General features: G+C 38.2%; 1 protein-coding gene across 3 annotated transcripts in view; it reads left to right on the forward strand.

Moving 5' to 3' along the window:
• The window catches only part of MCPH1 (microcephalin 1), a 251,965-nt gene extending 234,381 nt beyond the window's left edge, over positions 1–17,584 (forward strand). Inside the window, exon 16 of one of the 3 annotated variants that reach the window (XR_014829749.1) lies at positions 14,048–17,584. The gene's annotated coding sequence lies outside the window, so the exon portion shown is untranslated. The remainder of the gene's footprint in view (positions 1–14,047) is intronic. The other 2 variants (XR_014829751.1, XM_084999820.1) reach the window with 2 other exon arrangements.
• The last annotated feature ends 7,144 nt before the right edge of the window (positions 17,585–24,728 follow it).

A 24,728-nucleotide genomic window follows, 5' to 3' on the forward strand; every position in this document is an offset into this window, starting at 1 on the left:
TCTTCAGATCTGGAGATGGCAGGTGCTACATTTGTGCCACCCTCTGCCTTGTTCAAGGTCACTGGCTCCTCTCAAAGTAAAGGTACATACATCTAGCACTCAGTTTTCATGTCTGGTGCCCCAGTTTTGTGGCCACCCAGGAGATACCTCTTGATCATATGACTCTGGTGGACAGTGAGCCTTATACTCTCTCGTTGCATAGGACTGTAACAAATGGAGAAAGAGTTCTATACCAACCATCATCCCCAGGGCCCAGGGTAAATATAAGCAGACAGAAAGCCACTCAGTCATTCCATGGAAGAGGCCTATTAGCTTATATTTATAGCTGTGGCTTCAGGGGAAGGCTTCTAATAAAAAACACATCGAAGAGTCGACCATAACTTTCTCCAGAGACCAGAGGCCAGTGGGCACCATCCTGCTGTTTGCTGTCCCTCTACCTCACTTCAGGCTGCTGCTGTTGCCTAGAACAGATGTTGTACCTCTGGTGGCCCATTTATTGTGACTGTTCCCCAAGGACACATTCCTTGATAGCCTGGCTCTGGTGGCCAGTAAGGTGACATTCACAGGTGCAATGAGACTGCAGCAAAGAAACAGGTCTTAATTAACTATGACCCCAGGGCTCAGTGCAAAGGGAGCAGAGAGAGATACCCATGTCCCAGTCTTCCCTTTGAAGAGATATGTATATACACATATACACAAACATATACATGTACACATATACACACAGATACACACACATTTACACATACACATGTACATACATATGTATATATACACATCATACACATACACACATACCCATACACACATATACACATCTATACACATACATACATAAACACATATATACACACATATATGAACATTCACTTATACATATATATATACACATGCACATATACATATACATGCAACATATATATAGACACACACATATATATCTGTATACATATATAAACACATACATGCATATACACACACACACTTTAAAAACTGTTTCCTAAGGATCTGACTTCCTAATCATCAAGAATCTTGGGGCTGACTGAGATCCTACCCTCAGTAGGGATACTGACAGGTCTTGACACACACTCGACTTCTGGGAGCCACTAAAAATGAAGTAGGCTTCTTGAGAAATCACAAAATTTTGTGTTACAATCAAATGTTAAGGTAGGATTGAATAGTAAGATTCATTTCCTACACAAGGATGCTCCCTCAGGATTGGGGGGACTGTGGCTGAAAACTTCTCTGAACTGGGAAAGAAAAACATTCAAATGCAGGAAGCCTAGAGAATTGCAAATAGATGTATCTAAAGAGACTTCCACCAAGACATTTTAATTAAATGGTCAAAAATTAAAGACATAGAAAATCTTAAAAGAAGCAAGTGAAAACAACTTGTTAGCATGCAAGTAGCATTCTGCTACTCACCCCAGGGAAATAGCTTGTCAGCCATCTGGTCACCCTGTAATGAAAACCAGAGGCCTGGCATCAGGCCATCTCTAGGGAAAAGGAATTGAAATTATAAAAATAAAATCAGGTACACATATTGCCCATCACAGCCTCACTTGGGCAGGGAACAAAGCAAGCAGTCCTATCCAGATGTTCTTAGCCAGGGGCACACCTGACCACCCTTGATCTCACTCCTAAGTATCTTAGTGGTAGGCCCCACACCCAAGGACATTACCAGCAGACATGTCCAGAAACCCAGAGTATGCTGAATTGTGAAGAAGTGCCTCTGCCAAAGCAAATTCACAAAGTCTGACAGGGAAGACCACCTGCTTAAATGTGTAGATACCAATGAAAGGAATTAAAGATCATTAAAAATCAGGTACATATATTACCACCAAAGGAAACAGAGATCTAATAAATGAACCAAAAGAATGGAGATCTATGAACTGTTGAAGAATTCAGAACAATCTTTTTAAAGAAGTTTAGTGAACTACAAGAACACATAAACCACTAAATGAAATTGGGAGAACAATGCATGAACAAAATGAGAAGTTCTATTTCCTCAAAATGAGAAGAAATAGAAAACAGGAGTTCCCATTGTGGCTCAGTGGTTAATGAATCTGAGTAGCATCCATGAGGATGCAGGTTGGATCCCTGGCCTCATTCAGTGGGTTAAGGATCCGGCATTGCCATGAGCTGTAGTAGGTCACAGAGGCAGCTCATATCTTGCTGTGGCTATGGTATAGACCAGCAGCTGCAGCTCTGATTTGACCCCTAGCCTGGGAACCTCCACATGCTGTGGGTGCAGCCCTAAAAAAGCAAAAGCAAAAAAAAAAAAAATCAGACGAATGAAAAAAAAAGAAATAGAAAACATTTTAAATACCAGAAATTCTAGGGCTAAAAAAAAATGTAATAATGGAACTGAAGAATTTAACAGAGAGCTTGAAAAGAGAACTGACCAAGGAGGAAAAAGAATCAGTGACCTGAAAAACATTCAGAATTATCCATTCATAGAAGCAAAAAGAAAGAATGAAAAAACAGTACAGAAGTCCTTAAGAATTCATGGGACATAATGAAAACAAAGCCATATTTGTTTTATGGAAATTCTAGAAGGAGATGAGAAAGTGAAAATATATTTAAAACAATAATGGCTGAAAACGTCCCAAATTTTCAAAGAGAGAAATTAATGTCCACGTCCAAGAGGCCCAAAGGACTCCAAGTAGATTGAACCTGAAAGGGTACATTGAGACACATTATAATTAATTTGTGAAAAGTCAAAGACAAATTGTAAAGGCATCAAGAGAAATAAGAGAAGTTATACAAAAAGGAACCTATATAAGACTATCAGAGAATTTCTCAACAGAAACCTTTATGGTTAGAAGAGAATGGGATGACATATTTAAATTTTTTAAGAAAAAAGCTGTCAACCAAGAGTACTATACCCAGCAAATCTGCCTTTCAATAATGAAGAAGGATAAAGATTTACCAAAAAAAAAAAAAAAAAAAACTGAGGAATTCATCACCATTAGACCTACCTTACAAATAATGCTAAAGGAAATTCTTTAAGAAGATATGAAAGGATGATAAATAACATAAGAAAGTAGTGGGAAAAAATACTGGCAATTGTAAATATATAGTCAAAGTTAAATTCTGTAATATGGTAATGGTGGTGCATAATACACTTATAACTCTGGAAGTTAAACAAGGGAAGCAAAAATAACAACTATGATAATCTATTACTTAACACATTATAACTTATAGTACCAATAACCCAAATGTGGGGAAAAGGAGACATAAAAGTGTAAGCTTAGGAATCTATAGAAGTTCAATTATTATTTCTTTAAAGTAGGGTGGTATAATCTTAAGATATTTTATGTAAGCTTCAGTCATCACAAGTGAAATGCTGAGGTAATTACATAAAATAGCATGGTAAGTCAATAAGTCAAAGCATACCAATACCATAAAAAACTAAAACACACAAAGATAGCAGGATAAGAAACAAGGAAAAACAGAGCTACAAAACAACTGTAACAAAATAAAATGGCCAAAGTCCTTACTTATTAATAATTAATTTAAATACAAAGAGATTCTATTATCAAAAGACAGAAAAACAAGTCCAAAACTATGCTGCCTACTCAAGTTGGTCTTAAAGACACACAAACTGAGAGGGAAGGGATGGAAAAATATATTTGAAGCAAACGGTAAACAGTAATAAGCAGGGATAACTATATTTGTGTCTCAGACAGATAATTCTTTAAAATATAAATGGAGAAAGACACAATGAAGGTCATTATGTAATGGTATAGGGATTAATACATTGAAAAGATATAGTCATTGTAAATATTTATGCAGCCACCATTAAAATGCCTAAACACATAAGACAAAACTAACAGAGCTGACAGGAGAAATAAACAGCAATACAATAATAGTTGGGAATTTAATATCCCACTCTCAACAATGTACGAGATCAGATAAGTAATCAATAAGAAAACCATGGATTTAAACAACTCTCTAAACAACATGAAAAACAAATATATACAAAACATCCTAACAAACAACAGCAGAATGCACATTCCTCAAGTGCACATGAAACATTTTCTAGGCTAGACCATATGTTAGGTCACAAAACAAATCTTAGCAAATTCAAGAATAATGAAATCATACCAAGTATCTTTTTGACACTGGTTTGAAACTAGAAGTCAGTAATAAGAGAAAAACTCACAAACACATTAAAATTAAGCAACACTCCCCAGAACAACCAGTGGATCAAAGAAGAAATTAAATGGAAAATTAGAAAGTATCTTGAGACAAATGGAAAAGGAAACACAACATACCAAAACCTATGGGATGCAGTAAAACCAGTTCAAAGAGGGAAGTTTATAGAAATAAACTCCTACATTGAGAAGTTTAAAAATCTCAAATAAAAAATATAACTCTATGACTTAAGGAACTAGAAAAAGAAAAAACTGAGACCAAAGTTAGCAGAATAAAGGAAAAATTAAAGATTAGAACAGAAATAAATAAAATCAACAATAGGAAAATGATAGAAAAGATTAACCAAACTACTGGTTTTTTTTTTTTGAAAAGACAAACAAAATTGACAAATATTTAACTAGACAAACCAAGGGAAAAATGGGAATCAAAATCCACAAAATTATAAATTAAAATATCACAGAAATGCAGAGGACCACAAAAGGGTACAATGAACAACTAAAGCCAACAAACTGGACAACTTATTAAAATTTGAAATATGTTTTAGAAACATACAAACTACCAAGACTGATTTAGGAAGAAAGAGGAAGTCTGAATAGACCTGTTACTACTAAGGAGATTGAATCGGTAATTAGTCTCTCAATATAGAAAAGCTCAGGACAGATGGCTTCACTGGTAAAATTTACCAATATTAATAGAAATATCAATGCCAATACTTCTCAAACTCCCCAAATCAAAGATGAGTGAACATTTTCAAATTCATTTTATATGTCTAATATCACCCTGATGCCAAAACCAGAAAAAGACCTACCAGAAAACTACAGACCAATATCCCTGATGAATATAGATGCAAAAATTCTCAATAAAATACTAGTAAACTGAATTCATCAGCATATTAAAAGGATCATTCACCATGATCAAATGGTAATTCTACCTGGGATGCAAGAATGATTCAACGTAACACAAATCTATCAAGGTGATACATCACATTATTAGACTTTTAAAAATCATATGATCATCTTAATAGATGCAGAAAAAGCATTTGAGAAAATTCAACATCTGTTCATGGTAAAAATTCAACTAATTATGTGTAGAAAGAATGCCCTTAACATACTAGTAAGCATATATGATAAGCCTACAGCATATATCATACCCAATAGTAAAATGTTGGCAAAACTTGAAAGAACCAGACAAGGATGCCCACTCTCACCACTCCTACTCAAAATAGTACTGATAGTCCTTGCCAGAACAATCAGGCAAAAAAGAAATAAAGGCATCACAATTGGAAAGAAAGAAGTAAAACTGTCTATCTGTTGTTGACATGATTTTATATATAGGTAAATTGTAAAGCTGCCACCAAAAAAAATGTTGTATTTAATTAACAAATTCAATAAAATTATAGGAAATAGAATTAAGCAGAAAAGTATCATTTCTATATATTAACAAAAATTACCCAAAAAAGAAATAAAGAAAATAATCCCATTTACAGTAGAATAACAAAAAATACTTAGGAATAAACTTAAAAGAGCAGTAAAATGTCTCTGAAAACAATGAGGCACTGATAAAAGAAGCAGAAAAAGATAAGAATAAATGGAAACATATCTGGTGTTCATGAGTTTAAAAAAAAATTAAAATGTCAATACTACCTCGTGGTAACCAGAAACAAATCAAAGCAACTATAATGAGAAAAAAAAAATTGATTGGCTAAATGGGTTTTTAAAAAAGACCTATCAATGTGCTGCCTATAAGCAACTCACCTCTGATGTAAAAATACACACAGACTGAGAGAGAAGGGATAGAAAAATATATGTCATGAAAACGGAAACCAAAAGAAAGCTGAAATGGCTATAATTATTTTAGACAAAATAGACCTTAAGACAGGCTTATAAGGGAAAAAGGCATTCATTACATAATGATTAAGGGGTCAACCCAACAAGAAGAAATAATATTTGTAAATATTTCAGCACTCAACACAGATTCAGTGGAATACATTAAGCAAATAAAAAAGACCTACAGGAAAAAACTTCAAAACCCCATTTTCATCAATGGACAGATCATTTGGACAGAAAATCAATTAGAAACATTGCCCTTAAATAGCAGATTATACCAGATGTACTTATAGACATACACAACATTCCATCCAAAAGCAACACAATGTACATTTTCTCAAATGCATATGGAATATTATCCAGGATAGAATATGCATTAGGCCACAAAACAAGTCTTAATAAATTTAAGAACTGAAATCATATCAAGCATCTTTTCTGGTCACAATGGCATAAAAACAGATCAATAACAAAAAGAAACCTGAAAAATTCACAAATACATAAAGATTAAACAACATGCTTCTCAAAAACCATTTTTTTAAAAAATAACACAAGACAAAGGAAAATGAAAAAATAACGATTTATGGGATGCTGCAAAAACAGTCCTAAGAGGCCAGTTTACAGTGATAAAATTCTGCTTTCAGAAAGAAGAAAGATCTCAAAAAAATAACCACAAGGAACTGGGAAAAAACAAAACAAAACAAAAAAAAAAAAACCCAGCAAACTAAGCCCGAAGTTAGTAGAAGGAAGGAAACAACAAAGAGTAGAAGAGAAATAAGGAAAAAAAATTATAGAAATGATCAATGAAACAAAAAGCTGGTTATTTGAAAAGATAAGCAAAACTCACAAAGTTTTAGCAAGAATCAAAAAGAGGGTTCAAAGAAAACCATAAATGAAAGAGGACACATTACAACTGATACCACAGAAATAGAAGGATTGTAAAAGACATGCCAATAAATTAGACAACCCAGGCAGACTGGCTAAATTTCTAGAAGCATACAATCTATCAAGACTGAATCCTGAAGAAATAGAAAATCTGAACAGATTTATTATCAGTAAGGGGACTGGACCAGTAATCAACAACCTCCCAACAAAGATAAACACTGGACCAGATGGTTTTAATGATGAATTCTACAAAATATTTAAGAATTAATTCTCAAACTCTTCCAAGTAATAGAAGAGGAAGGAATACTTCCAAACGAATTTTACAGGGTCAGCATTGCTCTGATAGCACACACAGAAAAAGAATAAGAAAATTATAGGCTGAAGTCCCCGTCGTGGCGCAGTGGTTAACGAATCTGACTAGGAACCATGAGGTGATGGGTTCAATCCCTGGCCTCACTCAGTGGGTTAAAGATCTGGCGTTGCCGTCAGCTGTGGTGTAGGTCACAGACTTGGCTCGGATGCCTTGTTGCTGTGGCTCTGGTGTAGGCCAGTGGCTACAGCTCTGATTCAACCCCTAGCCTGGGAAACTCCATGTGCCACAGGAGCTGCCCTAGAAAAGGCAAAAAGCCAAAAAAGAAATGAAAGGAAAAGAAAATTACAGGTCAATATCCCTGATAAACACAGATGCAGAGACCTCAAGAAAAAAATTAACAAACCAAAATTTAAAATCACATTTTAAAAATCATACACAGATCAGTAGTTCCCATCTTGGTGCAGCAGAAATGAATCCAACTAGGAACCATGAGGTGATGGGTTCAATCCCTGGCCTCACTCAGTGGGTTAAGGATCCGGTGTTGCTGTGAGCTGTGGTATAGGTTGCAGACACAGCTTGGATGTGGTATTGCTGTGACTGTGGTGTTGCTGTGGCTCTGGCGTAGGCCCAGCAGCAACAGCTCCAATTAGACCCCTAACCTGGGAACCTCCATATGCTGCGAGTGCGGCCCTAAAAAGACAAAAGACAAAAAAAAAAAAATCATACATAGATCAAATAGGGTTTATTCCAGGAAGCTAGTTCAACATCTGCAGATCAATACATGATACACCACATTACAAAATTAAGGATAAAATCACATGATCATCTCAAAAGATGCAGAAGTAAAACATTTGACAAATTTCAAGATTCATTTATGATAAAAACTCTAACAAAGTGGGTATAGAGGGAAGGTACCATCACAAAATTAAGACCAAACTGTCATACTCAACAGTGACAATCTGAAAGCCCTTCCTCTAAGATCAAGAAAAATAAAGAATGCTTACTCTCATTGCCCTCCCCCCCTTTTTTTTCTGGCCACTTCATGCAACAGCTTAATGTGGGACCTCAGTTCCCAGACCAGACTGAACCCAGGCCATAGCAGTGAAAGTGCCAAATCCTAGCCACTAGTCCACTAGGAACTCTCTCTCATCATCTCATCACTCTTATTCATTATAATATTGGCAGTCCTTGCCTCAGCAATAAGGCCGGAAGAATAGTAGGCATCCAATTGGAAAGGAAAAACTAAAATTGTCACTTTTTGCAGATGACATGATATTATATTCAGAAAAACTTAAAAGACACTACCAAAAAGTGTTGGAATTAATACATGATGTCAGTAAAGTTTCAGGATACAAAATTTATATTCAGAAATCTGTTGTGTTTCTATTCACTAATAACAAACTTGTAGAAAGATAAAATAAGAAAACAATCCCATCTGGTTGCATCAAAAAGAATAAAATGTCTAGGAATAAATTTAATTGAGGTGAAAGACCTTTATACTGAAAGCAGTAAGACAATGATGAAAGAAACCAAAGACAAATAAATGGAAAGATATTCCGTGCTCGTGGATTGGAAGAATATTGTTAACATGTCCATACTATCCAAAGCAATGCTATCCTTATCAACATTTTAATTGTATTTCTCAGAAATAGAACAAACAATTCTAAAATTTATATAAATCATAAAAGGCCCTGAAGAGCCAAAGAAATTTTGAGAAAGAAGAACAAAGCAGGAGGCATCGCATTCCCTGGTTTCAAACTATGTTACAGTGCAGTAGTAATCAAAACAATATGGTATTAGAATAAAAACAGACACATAGATCAATGAAACAGAACAGAGAGCCCAGAAATAAACCCACACACATATGGTCAATTAATTTGTGACAAAGGAGCCAAGAATATACAATGGGGAAAGGACAACGTTTTCAATAAATAGTGCTGGGAAAACCGGACAGCAATTTTCATTAAAGAATGAAACTGCACCAATATCTTACCCCACAAACAAAAATTAACTCAAAATGGACTAAAGACTTTATTGTAAGACCTGAAAGTATAAACTCCTGGAGGAAAACATAGGGGCTCTGTTTTTTGACTTGACATCAGTCTTGGTGATGATTTTTTCTTGGATTTGATGCCAAAAGAAATTTCAACAAAAGCAAAAATAAACAAATGAGACTAGATCAAAATAAAAACAACTTCTTTTCCTGTTCAGCAGAAATTGGCAGAACATTGTAAATCAACTATACTTCAATAAAAAGCAAGTATATAAAATAAAAGCTTCTTCACAAGGGAAACAATGAAAATGCAACCTATCAAATGGAAGAAAATATTTATAAATCATAAATGTTTGTTTATGTTAAAGGATTAAAAGATTAATATCTAAAATATGTGATGAACTTATATCACTCAATAGAAAACAAATGGTTGGATTTAAAAATGGGTGGAGGATCAGAATAAACTTTTTTTGTAACAAGAGCCTACAGATTACCAAGAAGTCCATGAAAAGATGCATCATTAATCATCAGGGAAATGCAACTCAAAACAATGTGATACCACATCATGCCTGTCAGGAGGGCTTTTATCAAAATGACAAGAAATAACAAGTGTTGGTGGGAATGTAAATTGGCATAGCCACTATGGAAAACAGTACAGAGGTTTATCAAAAAATTATAAGTAAAACTACCCTCTGATCCAGCAATACCACTTCTGGGTGTTTACCCAAAGGAAATGAAAACACTAACTTGAAGAGATACATGCATCCCCATATTTACTGCAGAGTGATATACAATTTCAAGACATGGAAGCAACATCATAAGTTCATAAGTGAAGGAATAGATAAAGAAAATGTGGAGTTCCCGTCGTGGTGCAGTGGTTAACGAATCCGACTAGGAACCATGAGGTTGCGGGTTCGGTCCCTACCCTTGCTCAGTGGGTTAACGATCCGGCGTTGCCGTGAGCTGTGGTGTAGGTTGCAGACGCGGCTCGGATCACGTGTTGCTGTGGCTCTGGCGTAGGCCAGTGGCTACAGCTCCGATTCAACCCCTAGCCTGGGAACCTCCATATGCCGTGGGAGTGGCCCAAGAAATAGCAACAACAACAACAAAAGACAAAAAAAAAAAAAAAAAGAAAATGTGGTGTATGTATACAATGGAGGATTACTTGGCCTGAAAACATAAGGAAATTCTGCCATATTGACTCAGTGTTTGATCCCTGGCCTGGGAATTTCTACATGCCATGGGCATGGCCAAAAACAAAACAAATTGAATTCAAAGATATAGAGGATGGATTGGGTTGGAGGTTGCTACAAGTGGAAGTTGGAGGAAGCAAAATGGGTCAAAAAGTATAAACTGACAGTTTAAAAAAAAAAAGTCATGGTATATAACCTACAGCATGGTGACTATAGTTAACAATACCATTTTGCATATTTGAAAGTTGCTGAGAGAGTAGATCTTAAAATTTCTCATCATAAGAAGAAAAATTTAACTATTTGTGGTGATGGATGTTCATGAGTTTTATGGTGGTGATCATTTCACAGTATGTACAAACATTGAATCATTAGATTGTATTCTTGAAACTATTATTTGTCAGTTATGTCAATTAAAAAACTTGGCAGCATAGTAAGGCGAGAGTGAAAGGCATTGCAATGATGTCCTCATCCCAGCCTCTCTGGCAAAGGAGGACATGAGTGCATCTCACTAGGAGAACAGTGCAAAGATGTCAGGCACCTCACGATTCATGGAGCAGCCTAGAAAACAACTCCACATGGGGCTGAGCCAAGAACTTGTTCGCTCCAAGGCTGTCCTTGGAGTTAGTTAGTCTTTAATTTTTCTCCTACGTGATTTCATGGGCAGGCCCTCTCCATAGTTAGAGATTATTAAACTGGGATAAAGTGAGTCGTTGGACCCTCTTTGCTCTGTGGTTTCTAAGGCTAATAGGTGATTTGGATGGAATTGTTTTTCATTATCACCCCTTGTTCTGAAATGCAAATGAAGACAGATTACACAATACAACAAATTAAATATAAAAGCTCAGGGAGTGGAGTCTTTGACCCCTTTGCTCATCAGTAGTGGATACTGGCTAATCTGAGATTCCCAAGACAAACAACAACTTCCAAAAAAAGTGTAATGGGAAAAAAGTAAACTCCTGCCCGTATAGTATAAATTAACACAGTGGTTTTTAAAACCAATTTTTCAGTAAACATGGAACCATCTCACCCATATTCTCAGTTCCATTATTAATCTTAAGAAAATGTTCCAAAAAAGGAAAATAATAGGTACCTAAAGATGCTCATTACAGCATAATTTATACTGAAAAGAAACTGATCAAATGTCCAATATGAAAATGATTAAGTTAGTATATATCAGTCTGATGAAATGTCAGGTAGCCATTATAAATTATAATTAGGAAGGCTGATACAATATAGAAAATGTTTATGAAGAAGTGAAAAATACAAAATTATTTTTATACTGCAATCAGAACCTGGCAAAATTATGTACATGTAATAAAAATATAAGAAAGTAACAGGATTCGAGTGGGGTAGCTGGATCGTGATTTTTATTTGATTCTTCTTTTCCTATGTTCAGTAATGTTACTAATAATTTTGAGAAGAAAAATTCCGGCACCTATCTACTTGAAAGCAACTGCTCTCCAAGTCTTATGCACATAGGTGCTGCACGGTGGATTCTGACCATCTCCTGTTCCTTTGAGTACTTGTCACCCAAGTTTCCTTGGTTGAGTTACTTGAACAACCAGGGCCTGCATTTCCTTGTCTCTAAAATGAGGGTATTAACACCTGCCCAGAACCCTTTAAGGGAGTCAAGTCTCTCAGATGATAAACCTCTTTGCAAACCAAAGATCAAGACCCAACCAACCTCTCACATCTTCTTCTGCTTCACTTCTTTGGTTTTCAGTTTTCTTTTCTACATTCAATCCATTTTGTTTACCCCCTCTTCCACCTCCTTGTCTTTTCCTTCCTTTACGGAAGTGAAGAGGAATTTTTTTTTTCATTTTTAAAAGTTTTATTGAAGTAGATTTGATTTACAATGTTGCGATACATTGTGATACAATGTCTTTCTGCTATACAACAAAGTGATTCAGTTGTACATGTAAATACATCCCTTCTTTGGCAGAATCCTTTCCTATACAGACCATCACGGAATACTGGGTAGTTTCTGGTCTATACAGCAAGTCCTTGATGGATTTCCTGGGCGGCAAATCAAGGTATGGGCAAGGCTGCAGCCCTTTCTGGAGGCTCCAGGGGGCGTTTCTGTTCTTGCCTTTTCTAGCTCCCAGATGTGCCTGCTTTCCTTGGCTGGTGGATGCATCCTCCACTGCAAGGCAGCAGTGACACTCTGACACTGACTATTCTGCCTCCTCTTCCCTGATTCAGGATCCTGTGAGGACATTCACGACCTTGTGTGCACCTAGAAGATCCAGGATAATCTATAATCTCCACTTAAAGTCAGCTGATTGGCAACCTCTCCATTTGCAACTTTAGTCCCACTGGCCATGTAAGGTCATGTGGTCATGGGCCAGGGGCCACTCTTCTCCTCACAAACTGCCTTTTGTTCCTCAGACTAAATCTATGACATACTTACTAGTCACCCGTCTCAGTGGCACTCAGCCCTGGACCTCAGACCAAGGCATGTCTTCTCCAAGCTGCAGTTCCTCCAACTGGCAGTAGTTATACCACTTGCTAAAGCACAGGCAGGCAGGCTTCACTCCAGGGAGCCACGTGATGGGGGAGAGGACCACTGAGTGGGGTCTTGCAGTGGGTCAGAGAGATGGGGCTTAACCCCAAAGGCATCCTGGGCACGTGGAGGTAGCAAAGGACCTGAATGGGGCCAGTGATGGGGTGGGGAGTTCCAAGGAGATCAGCCCACAGGATCCTTGCTTGAGGCAGACCAGGCAGTCAATCACCTGGGAGATGAGGAACCTGACTGGATATCAGATATCAAGAGTGGAGGTTCTGACTGAACTGACTTAGCAGGGTTCTTCTAAAGCTGGATTTTATAAAGTGACAGATGGGCCTAGAGGAGGTTCAGGAGATGGACTGAAGTTTGACCAAGCAAAAAATTTTTGTCAACAATCACAATAACTCCTGTTTGGTAACTCAGAGCCCAGGAAGAACATCAGGAGAGAGCGAATGCTTCTGAAACAGCCTGGGCGCAGAGGCAGCTCAGTTTGCTTTATTCAGGGACTTATGCCCTTCCTTAGCACCTGTGTCAAACCAACGATGGACAGGAATTCCCAGCATGGATTGAGAAATGCTTGGCAAACAGGCATCCCTCCAAACTGAAATGTTGAAGAAAGAACAGAAAATGTCTTTGCTTACAACCACTATGTGTGTTTAGCAATTATTTAACTCACCTGATCATGCTGTAAGATGGAAATGTATCTTTTTCTTTTGGCCATACCTGAGGCATGTGGAAGTTCCTGGGCCATGGATCCAATCTGAGCCACAGCAGTGACAACACCAGATCCTTTAACCACTAGGGTACCAGGGAACTCCCAAAAAGTGACCTGTGGTTGTAATTAAAGTTTTATGTTCCCTGTTGTCAATTTTGCTTCATCTTTTACTTTAAAACTTTGAAGCCTATGTTCTGTGCCAGGAAAACAGTATACTTTTATCCCTCCAATATTTGCTCTGTTAACTGAGACAATAATTAAAATTATTGAACTGAAACTAAACAAGCACATACAAAGATCCTTCAGGCTACACTAGTATTTTGTTTGGGATGTGTTCCCAGTTTAGGCGTTGATGTTTTCCCAAAGCCTTGGGACCTTCCAAAGCCTAAGCTCCACCTAGAACTCCAGGAGACCGGCCCCTGTCACTCCGTTATTAATCTGTTTTCAATTTTTTACAGGCTTGGATTCACAGCTTATCTGTGGGAACAAATGGTTTGCTTGCCTTACTACCTCGGAGGGAAGATTTACTCAAAGAGCTTAATATCTCTTCTTGCAAATTGGCAGATGAAATCCCAGCCAAACCTATGAAGAGAGGAACTGTTAAGAGGAGCCCTTGCTGGGGATGGCCCGCCTTCCATCCATCTGTCTGTCAGCATGAGCTCAGGAATGGGGCATATTAGTGGCTGTTCCACCAGCTCTCAGCTACCACAGGGACCCAGAGAGGGAGGGAGAGGAAGCCACTGCCAGACCCAAAGCTCAGCATAAAGAGCCAGCTATCAGCCAGTTAACGTCCTCACCCAGTGATATGAAACCCAATCATTAGGTTTGGGGGGATCGGTCAGAGAAAGGTTGCCTGTCCCCTGTGTGCAGAGCTGTGGACAGCAGAGGGCAGGAGGGGGGATGTGACTCACAATGCCATTGGGGTTTGTTCCCAAAACAGAACTGGGGACAGTATGTGGGGATGGGGCCAAGGGCATGGCAGGAGGTCAGAGGCTTAAGACAGACATCATTGCAGAGGAGGTGATGAAAGACTGTCACCCCATCTTTGTGGCTGCATATCCCAGAAAACATAATGGAGGCAGCCCTCCAAGGTGGCTGGAGATAGGAATTTGGTTATTTTGAACTCCTTAGCATTTTGCTTCGCTTGAGCAATTCCCACCCCCACCCCCCCATTTTATGATTTATTGGATTCAGGGCCCACCTTGTAATATCCTTTGAGACCACATTAGACTTTAACACAAAACATATTCATGCTCGAGGGCTTGAGAGTTCCCTTCTTGTACCAAAGGGGCACACGAATGGGGTAAAATGATCCAGTGAGACATGGCTTTGATGGACACACCACCAGAGGCAAAGGGATCATAGTTTTAAGACGTGAGAATCTTTTCCACATTGTTGTTCAGGCAGGAATTTTGCAGTGTCTCGAAGGCTAGGCTTACCTGCTCCTGCCACCTTGGATTCACAGGCGGGGCTCTTGGTACCTGCCAATGTTTACCTTTGAGGAAAGGTTATTCATGCCCAACCAAAATAGCCCATATTCACAAGATATTTTATGAGCACCTGTTCTACCTCAGGTATAGATGTACACCCAGCTCTAGTGACCAGAAGTCAGTGACAAAGCAGGCGCCCTCGGAGCCGACACACTTGGAGGCAGGGGTGTGGGGGTGGGGTGTCAGTATGGAAAGCAAACTGTGCTGTAGTGTGATAAGCTCACCAGAGGCCACAGTAAGAGACAAAGCTGAGAAAGAGGTGATTAGACTTGGAGAAAAAAGAAGCATTTAGAAAATGCTTCCAGGAGAAACCAAATCCAAGATAGGTTTTGAAGGCAGCTGAGGTGCTTGCTGACAAGAAGACACAGAAGAGAAGAAGGTGTGGCGGTGAAGGGGAGCCTGCTGGGTTTCAGGAGCTCTGGAGCGTTGAGTGGAAAGGGAGACAGGAAAGGCCATAGACTGTAGGATGGAAATCCTGTGAAATTAGATGTTATGATCATTATACAACTACAGATGTGATAAATTCATTTGAGTAATTAAAAAAAATTTAAAAAAAGGAAAGGCCATAGACAGATGACCACTGGCCAGATGTGAGCACCCACTGCTTGTGAGAGGCTCCTGTACTTCTCCAGGCAAGAGAGGATGGGGATGGGGTGCTGGACTAAACACTCATGGAGATAAAAAGGGGCCAGATGGACTACAGAGCCATTCAGGAAATGGAATGAACAGAAATTGCTGATTGAGTTGCCATGCAGCATAAGAAGACAGAGTTGAATGAGGATCAGTGTCTGCTGATGAATAAATCAAAGATGACACAAATAGATGGAAAGATATACCATGCTCGTGGATTAGAAGAGTTAATACTATCAAAATGACTATAATACCTAAGGCAATATACAGATTCAGTGAAATCCCTATCAAATTACCAAGGACATTTTTCACAGAACTCAAACAAAATATTTTAAAGTCGGTTTGGAAGCACAAAAGACCCAGAATAGCCAAAGACATTTGGCTGAAAAAGAAAAATGGAGCTGGAGGAATCAGGCTCCCGGACTTCAGACTATACTACAAAGCAACAATCATCAAAACTGTATGGTAATGGCACAAAGACAGAAATATAGATCAGTGGAACAGGATAGAAAGCCCGGAATTCAACCCACGCACCTACAACCAACTCATCTATGACAAAGGAGGCAAGAATATACAATAGAGAAAGGACAGCTCGTTCAATAAGTGGTGCTGGGAAATACTAGACAGCCACATGGAAAAGAATGAAATTAGAACACTCCCTAACACCATACACAAACATAAACTCCAAATGGATTCAAGACCTAGATAGAAGACCAGACACTATCAAACTCTTAGAGGAAAACATAGGCCAAACACTCTCTGACATAAACAACAGCAACATCTTCTCAGATCCAGCTCTTCGAGTATTGACAATAAAAACAAAAATAAACAAATGGGACCTAATCAACTTCAAAGTTTCTGCACAGCCAAGGAAACCCTAAACAACACAAAAAGACAGCCCACAGAATGGGAGAACATCTTTGCAAGTGAATCAACTGACAAGGGATTCATCTCCAACATTTATAAACACCTTCTGCAGCTCCATACCAAAAAGACAAACAACCCCATCCAAAAATGGACAGAAGATCTAAACAGACAGTTCTCCAAAGAAGACATACAGATGGCTGAGAAACACATGAAAAGATGTTCAACATCACTCATTGTTAGAGAGATGCAAATCAAAACCACTATGAGGTACCACCTTACACCAGCCAGAATGGCCATCATCCAAAAGTCTACAAACAAGAAGTGCTGGAGAGGGTGTGGAGAAAAAGGAACCCTTGTACATTGTTGGTGGGATTGTAAGTGGGTGCAACCACTGTGGAAAGCAGGATGGAGATGCCTCAGAAAACTAAACATAGAACTCCCATTTGATCCAGCAATCCCACTCCTGGGCATCTATCCAGAGAAAACCACGACTCGCAAAGACACATGTACTCCAACGTTCATTGCAGCACTCTTTGCAATAGCCAAGACATGGAAACAACCTAAATGTCCATCGACAGAGGAGTGGATCCAGAAGATGTGGTACATATACACAATGGAATATTACTCAGCGATTAAAAGGAACGAACTACCGGCATTTTTAGCAACATGGATGGACCTCGAAATTATCATGCTAAGTGAAGTCAGCCATACCATGAGACACCAACATCAAATGCTTTCACTGACATGTGGAATCTGAGAAAAGGACAGATGGAACTTCTTTGCAGAACAGATGCTGACTCATAGACATTGAAAAACTTATGGTCTCTGGAGGAGACAGTTTGGGGGTTGGGGGGATGTGCTTGGGCTGTGGGATGGAAATCCTGTGAAATCAGATTATTATGATCATTATTTAACTACAGATGTGATAAATTCATTTGAGTAATAAAAAAAATCATCAAAATAAATAAATAAATAAATAAAAATAGCCCAGGAAAAAAAAAAAAGAAAGAGGATGAGTGTTTTTTTATTCAGGCATCCATAGTGTTAGAACTCTCAGGAAGTTCTCCATTTTAAGTGGAATTGTTTCTATCAGCTAATGGAAAAAAAAAAAAAAAAAAAAGGCTTGGAGTGCTTTAGCCAGAAATGGAGCATGCAGTCAAATGGAAATAAGGAGACCAAGTTCTTGAAGGTGAAGACAGTCCATTGTACCACATCTTTGTCAGAAAGATGTGGTACATATACACAATGGACTATTATTCAGCCAATAAAAGGAACAAAATACTAGCATTTTTAGTAACATTGATGGACCTAGAAATTATCATGCTAAATGAAGTCAGTCAGACAATGAGATACCAACATCAAATTCCACTTACATGTGGAATCTAAAAAAAGGACACAATGAACTTCTTTGCAGAACAAATACTAACTCACAGACTTTGAAAAACGTATGGTTTCCAAATGAGACAGGTTGGGGGGCGGGGGAATGTACTGAGGGTTTGGGATAGACATGCAGTCAAATTTGTTGTGATGATTGTTGTACACCTATAAATGTAATAAAATTCATTAAGTAAAAAAAAGAAAAAAGAAAGATGTGGGAGGGGAGATTAAAGGCAAAAGTCTATTTCAGAACTCTATCTTAAGCTTGTTAGATATTCAAAAAGCAGTTGTCAGTTTTCTTAAACTAGCCATTTGTTTCATCCAAAAAAGTAAATGAGTGACTTCCATTTTCAGCAAGACAATGAACATTACAATGGATACCAAAATGGTAGAAGGAAATATAGAGAATTTCCTTTTGAATGATGGATAAACCCACAAACCCTAGGGCTGTAAATAAAGGAGAAAAGGCAGGTCAACATTGAAACTGGGAAGACCCTACTGATCCAGAACGGGGAGTGTGTGTGTGTGTGTGTGTGTGTGTGTGTGTGTGTGTGTGTGTATGCAAGGGGAAACTGGAATGGCCAATACCTCTGATAAAGCAGGTACTCAGGAAGGGTGTTATGCTCCTGAAAAAGTGCCAAGCAGAGTGAAGATGACTTCTCTACAAAGGTAAACAACAATGAGTCTTGTCTGCATCAGCAACATCAACACCTGGAAGAAGCAACACGTACCTTCCAGGAAGAGTGTCCGTTAACCTGGGCTTCTGATAATACAGTTTAAGTGACCATAAATCTGGGAGTTCCCATCATGGCTCAGTGGTTAACGAATCCGACTAGGAACCATGAGGTTGCAGGTTTGATTCCTGGCCTTGCTCCATGGTTAAAGATCTGGTGTTGCTGTGAGCTGTGGTGTAGGTTGCAGACGTGGCTCAGATCCTGCATTGCTGTGGCTCTGGTGTAGGCTGTTGGCTATAGCTCCAATTTGACCCCTATTCTGGGAACCTCCATGTGCCATGGGAGCGGCTCAAGAAATGGCAAAAAGACAAAAAAAAAAAAAAAAAAAAAAAAAAAAAGTGACCATAAATCTGAATGTACTCACACTTCAAAAAAACCCATCACAACTGTCTTGTAGGGAAAAGCAAACAGTTGGACCAGATCAACCAACATTTCAGATACTGAACCATCAGGCATAAAATATAAAATAAGGATGTTCAACATGTGAAAAGAAAAGGAAGGACATAAAAGCAAGAGTAAGGAGATAGAAATGCCACAGAATGGTAAGATAGAGTTGAAAAAGAACCAAATAGAACTTACAGAATTTTTCAGAGTTCCTGCTGTGGCACAACAGTATTGGTGGCATCTCAGGAATGCTCGTAGGCAGGTTCAATCCTTGGCCTGGCACAGTGGGTTAAGGATGCACTGTTGCCGCAGCTACAACATAGGTTGCAACTGTGGCTTGGATCTGATCCCTGGCCCAGAAATTCCATATGCTTTGGGGCAGCCAAAAAAGAAAGAAAAAAAAGCAACTTAAGATAATTTTTAAAAAAATTTAACAGTGTTTAAATCTTTCTGAATCTCCACATAAAAACAGATGTCCTGGATAGCAAAACTAAACTAAGGTATTTCCATGAACTCTAATACCCAAACATTTGGAGGCAAACCACCCTTGGTTACAAGATCTGTGTGGTACCTGTGTCTACATAGAAGGAAAAAGAAAGAGGCTACAAGTGGCTGATGATCTGAGAAGAACCCCTAAATAGCTAAGTTATTACCAGAAAGCATAGCAGGGCCAGTTTGAGACCAGCACCCGGTTTTTGCCCAATTCAATAGCATGTGAACCCAAGGGGCCCACAGTAGGAAGGATTGAAGGGTCCTGGAGCAGTATATACCCTATGAACTCTCAAAACTGACCTGTCTGCATGGCCTTCTAGGCTAGGGTCCTACACTGAGGAGAAATTGCTGGGAATGGAATCAAAATTGATCAAGAGAGGCACAATGGAGACGAAAGAAAGAGGTCAAGATCAGGGATCCACAAAATGTTTTTTTTTCTTTTTAGGGCTGCACCTGCAGCATATGGAAGTTCCCAGGCTAGGGGTTGAATTGGAGTTGCAGCTGTCAGCCTATACCACAGCTCATGGCAATGCTTAACCCACTGAGCAGGGACAGGGATCAAACTGTGCCCTCATATAGACAATGTTGGTTCCTTAACCTCCTTAGCCACAACAGGAACTGCACAAATTTCTCCTGTTAAGGACCAGAGAGTAATTATTTTAGACTTTGTGGACCAGACAGTCTCTGATTCAACTATTCAGCTCTGCAGTTATAAGGGCCAAAGTAGCCACAGAAGATATATAAATGAGGAGATGTAGCTGTGTCCTAATAAAACTATTTACAGGCATAGAAATACACACTTCCTATAATGTGCATGTCTCAAAAACATTCTTTTGTTTTTGTGGGTTTTTTAATTTTTAATTTTTTTGCTGTATCCACGACCTGTGGAAGTTCCTCAGCCAGGGATTGAACCCATGCCACAGCTAAAACCAGAGCCAAAGCAATGACAATGCCAGATCCTTAACCTGGTGAGCCACGAGGAAACTCCTGTTTGGGGAGGATTTTTGTTTGTTTTTTCTAACTTTTTATTTTAACATAACTCTAGACATAGAAAAAACTTGTAAAAAATACTACACTGAATTTCATGTACATTTTACACAGCTTCCCTGAAATGTTAGTTTTGTTTTCATGTTATTACTGTTGTTTCAACTTCTTTTTTCTTTTTTGTGGCATATGGAAGTTCCCAGGCTAGGGGTCGAATCAGAGTTGTAGCTGCTGGCCTCCACCACAGCCACAGCAATGCCAGGTATGAGCCACGTCTGTGATCTACTCTACAGCTCACGGCAATGCTGGATCCTTAACCCACTGAGCAAGGCCAGGGATTGAACCCTCACCCTAATGGATACCATTTGCATTCATTACCCCTGTGCTATGATGAGAACTCCTGTTTCAACCATTTAAAAGTGTGAAAAACTTTCTCATGTCACAGGACATAGAAAATCTGGTGGTGAGCAGGATTCAGTTTTCTAAGCCCTAGTATCAATTGATGTAGTGTAGAGGAAAAGATGCAAGAAAGTTCAGATGTTCAACATCACTAGTCATCAGAAAATGCAAATCAAAACCACAGTGAGGGGAGTTCCCATTGTGGCTCAGTGGGTTAAGTATCTGACTAGTATCCAGAAGGATGTGAGTTCAATCCCTGGCCTTTCTCAGTGGGTTTAGGATCAGGCATTGCCACGAGCTGGGGTGTAGGCTGCAGATGCCAGATCTTGCATTGCTGCAGCTGTGGTGTAGGCTGGAAGCTGTAGCTTCAATTAGATCCCTAGCCTAGGAACTTCCATATGCCACAGGTACGGCCCTAAAAAGAAGAAAAAAACAAAACAAAACACCCACAATGATATAGCCCCTCGTACCTGATAGAGGCTTTTATCAAAGAAGAAAAAGATTAAAAATATTGGCAAAGACATGGTGAAAAGGTAAGACTGTGAAATGCAAAATGGTGCAGCCACTAGGAAAAACAGTATGGAAGTTCCTCAAAAAATTAAAAATTGGGGTTCCCCTTGTGGCACAGAAGAAACAAATCTGACTAGGAACCATGAGGTTGTGGGTTCTATCCCTGGCCTCACTCAGTGGGTAAAGGATCCGGCATTGCTGTAAACTGTGGTGTAGGCCAGCAGCTATGGCTCTGATTTGACCCCTAGCCTGGGAACCTCCATATGCTGCAAGTGCGGCCTTAAAACAAAGAGCAAAAAATAAATAAAAATAAAAATTGACCTATCATACCATCAGCCAAGATACAGAAACAGCCTAAATGTCCCTCAATGAATGAATGGGTAAAAACGTGGTATACGTATACAATGGAATATTATTAAGCTGTAAGAAAGAAGGAAATCCTACCTTTTGTGACAACATTGATGGACTTTGAGGGTGTTATGCTAAGTGAAATAAGTCAGAGAAAGAAATACTGTATGATGTCACTTACATGTGGAATCTAAAAAAGCCAAACTTGTAAAAGCAGAGAGGTAAAATGATAGTTACCAGGAGACATCAGATGGAGGATTGGGGAGATGCTGCTTAAGGGCCCAACTTAGCAACTTGTAGATAAATTAATTCTAGAGATCTATGGAAAAGCATAGTGATTACAGTGAACAATACTGTATTATATACTTCAAAGCCATAAAAAACTGGATATTAATTTTTCTCACCACAAAAAGAAATGATAACAAGGTAACATGATTGGGGTGTTAGCTAACACACAGTGATAATTATGTTGAAACATATAAGTTTACCAAGTCAACATGTGTATATCTTAAACTTGCACAATGTTACATGTCAATTATATCTCAAAAATTAAATACATTTAAAAGAAAAAAAAAAGCTCAGAAAGTAAGCCACCTTATTTTGGAAGACTACCAAAAAATAGTAGAAGAGGGTGAAGTTAGAAACCCATCCTAAGCAAGGATTCATCCTAAAAGTTCAGGCAAACTAATCTCACAAAAAAATAACCATCAGGAAATTATCAAACTCTATACAAAGTTATTATAAGAAAAAAAGAAGGAATAGAATAATCCTGCATATACAATAAAAGCATGAACAAAGACATGACAACAAAACAGATTAAAAACTATTATGACTTTATATATATTCAAAATAACACCTAAATGAGAATTAGAAAAACTCACCAACAAGGCAACAGAATTTAGGAGATAATTATAAATTAAAAAAATAATTTTACAAGCAAAGGCTAAACTAAAATGAACACAATGACAAATACAACATATAATAAGAAAGTTAAAATGAGAAAAATTTAAAAATGAAAAAGGAGAAATAAAGAAAATATTTTAAAAAGATGTCAGAGAATGTGACAAATATTAAAAGATAGGTAAAGAAGATTGGACACAGGAGCTCTTGAAGAAAAAAAAAAGAAAAAATCTGAAATAGTACTAAAAACTACAGTTCAAGAACATTTCCTAAATTAGAAAACAAGATTTGAAGACATATATTGAAAAAGTATTGACCTAAAATGGTAAAGTACTAAAGTTTAACAAAAAAGGAAAAGATCTGCTGGCCCTCAAAAAAAAAAAGCACGTAAATATTAAGAAAAAAATTAGATAAAATTTTTGACAGATTTGCTCTCTGAAAAGAAAATAAGTTTAAGGAAGACTATAAGAATTTTATACCCAGCAAAACTGACTTTTAAGTATAAAAGGCTGGCTGTTATCAGTAATATGCCAGAACTCAGAAATTTTTATTTGTGAAGATTTCTTGAGGAATCTATTAGAAATCAAGTTTCAGACAACCAGAATGACTAAAGAGATACTGACTTAAGTACTTGTGTATATACCATATACACACACACAAGCAAATGAAGGTTAATAGATAGTATTAATGACTATAAGCTCTGACAATGTAGATATAGTACAAGCATTTCAAAAATGGAGGAGGGAGAAAAAAATGAAAGGAGAATGGGAGAACACATGCCAAAAAAAAATGTTTTCTGGAATCATATTGATAATAGTATTGGAATTATCATTCTGAGTATACTATGTATATAATATGGCATAAAACCAATGAGTTTATGGGCTATCCTATCATCTCCTATGTCTTTCTCCTATGAAAGAAGAGACAGATATAATTGAGAAAGAGGTTGAGTTCTATAGACTCTGGTTTGATTTGGACCCATGGAGTATTTTGCTTTTAGTATATGTATATGCTTCCTATCTCTGTTCACCAAACATCCTGTAGGGACAAAACTGTGGTCTGGAAATATCACTTCTCACTGAAAGAAATCAAGTCTTGGGCGAATGGCTGATTACATGTCTGAAAAAAGAAAAGTATGAGATAAGTGTGGGACAACTTGTCATGCCAAATTGCAAGGAAGCCACCCAAGACTACTAAGGTGATGTCAAAATGACCTAGAAGACAACTGGAAGAGGCTCCCATTGGACGAAGTGTGACAATTTGAGCTTTAATAATAACAGTTGCAATGGATTAACACCATTCAAGGGTGTTTAAATCCATGAATTATTATTTTTTAATCTTTTTCAGGGCTGCACCTGTAGCACATGGAAGTTCCCAGGTTGGAGATCAAATCAGAGCTGCAGCTGCCAGCCTGTGCCACAGACACAGCAATGCCAGATCTGAGCTTCACCTGTGATATCTGCAACCTATGCCACAGCTCATGGCAAATGCCAGATCCTTAACCCATTGAGTGAGGTCAGGGATCGAACCTACATACTCATGGATACTACTCAGATTCTTAACCCTCTGAGCCACAATGGAAACTCCTAAATCCATGAATTCTTAATGATATTTAAAATGAGAGAAAAGGGAGTTCCTGTCATGGCTCAGTGGTTAACAAACCTAACTAGCATCCATGATGACACGGGTTTGATCCCTGGCCTTGCTCAGTGGGTTAAGGATCTGGCATTGCTGTGAGCTGTGGTGTAGGTCATAGATGTGGCTCAAATCCCTCATTGCTATGGCTGTGGTGTAGGCCAGCAGCTACAGCTCCAATATGACCCCTAGCCTGGGAACCTCCATATGCCACTAATGTGGCCCTAAAAAGACAAAAGATAAATAAATAAATAAATTGGTATAAGCTGTATTATCATCATAAAAAAATGACAGAAAAGGAGTTCCCATTGTGGCTCAGTGGATTATGAACAAAACACAACAAGGTATTTTATTCTTCCAGTTGACTTAACAAAAGCATCGTGCCTGAG

This window comes from Sus scrofa, chromosome 15, assembly GCF_054392235.1.
Source record: "Sus scrofa isolate SSC_HxYL_T2T_F1_AM1 chromosome 15, Sscrofa_HxYL_maternal_Yorkshire_Landrace_v2.0, whole genome shotgun sequence".
In the NCBI taxonomy this organism is placed as follows: Eukaryota; Metazoa; Chordata; class Mammalia; order Artiodactyla; family Suidae; genus Sus; species Sus scrofa.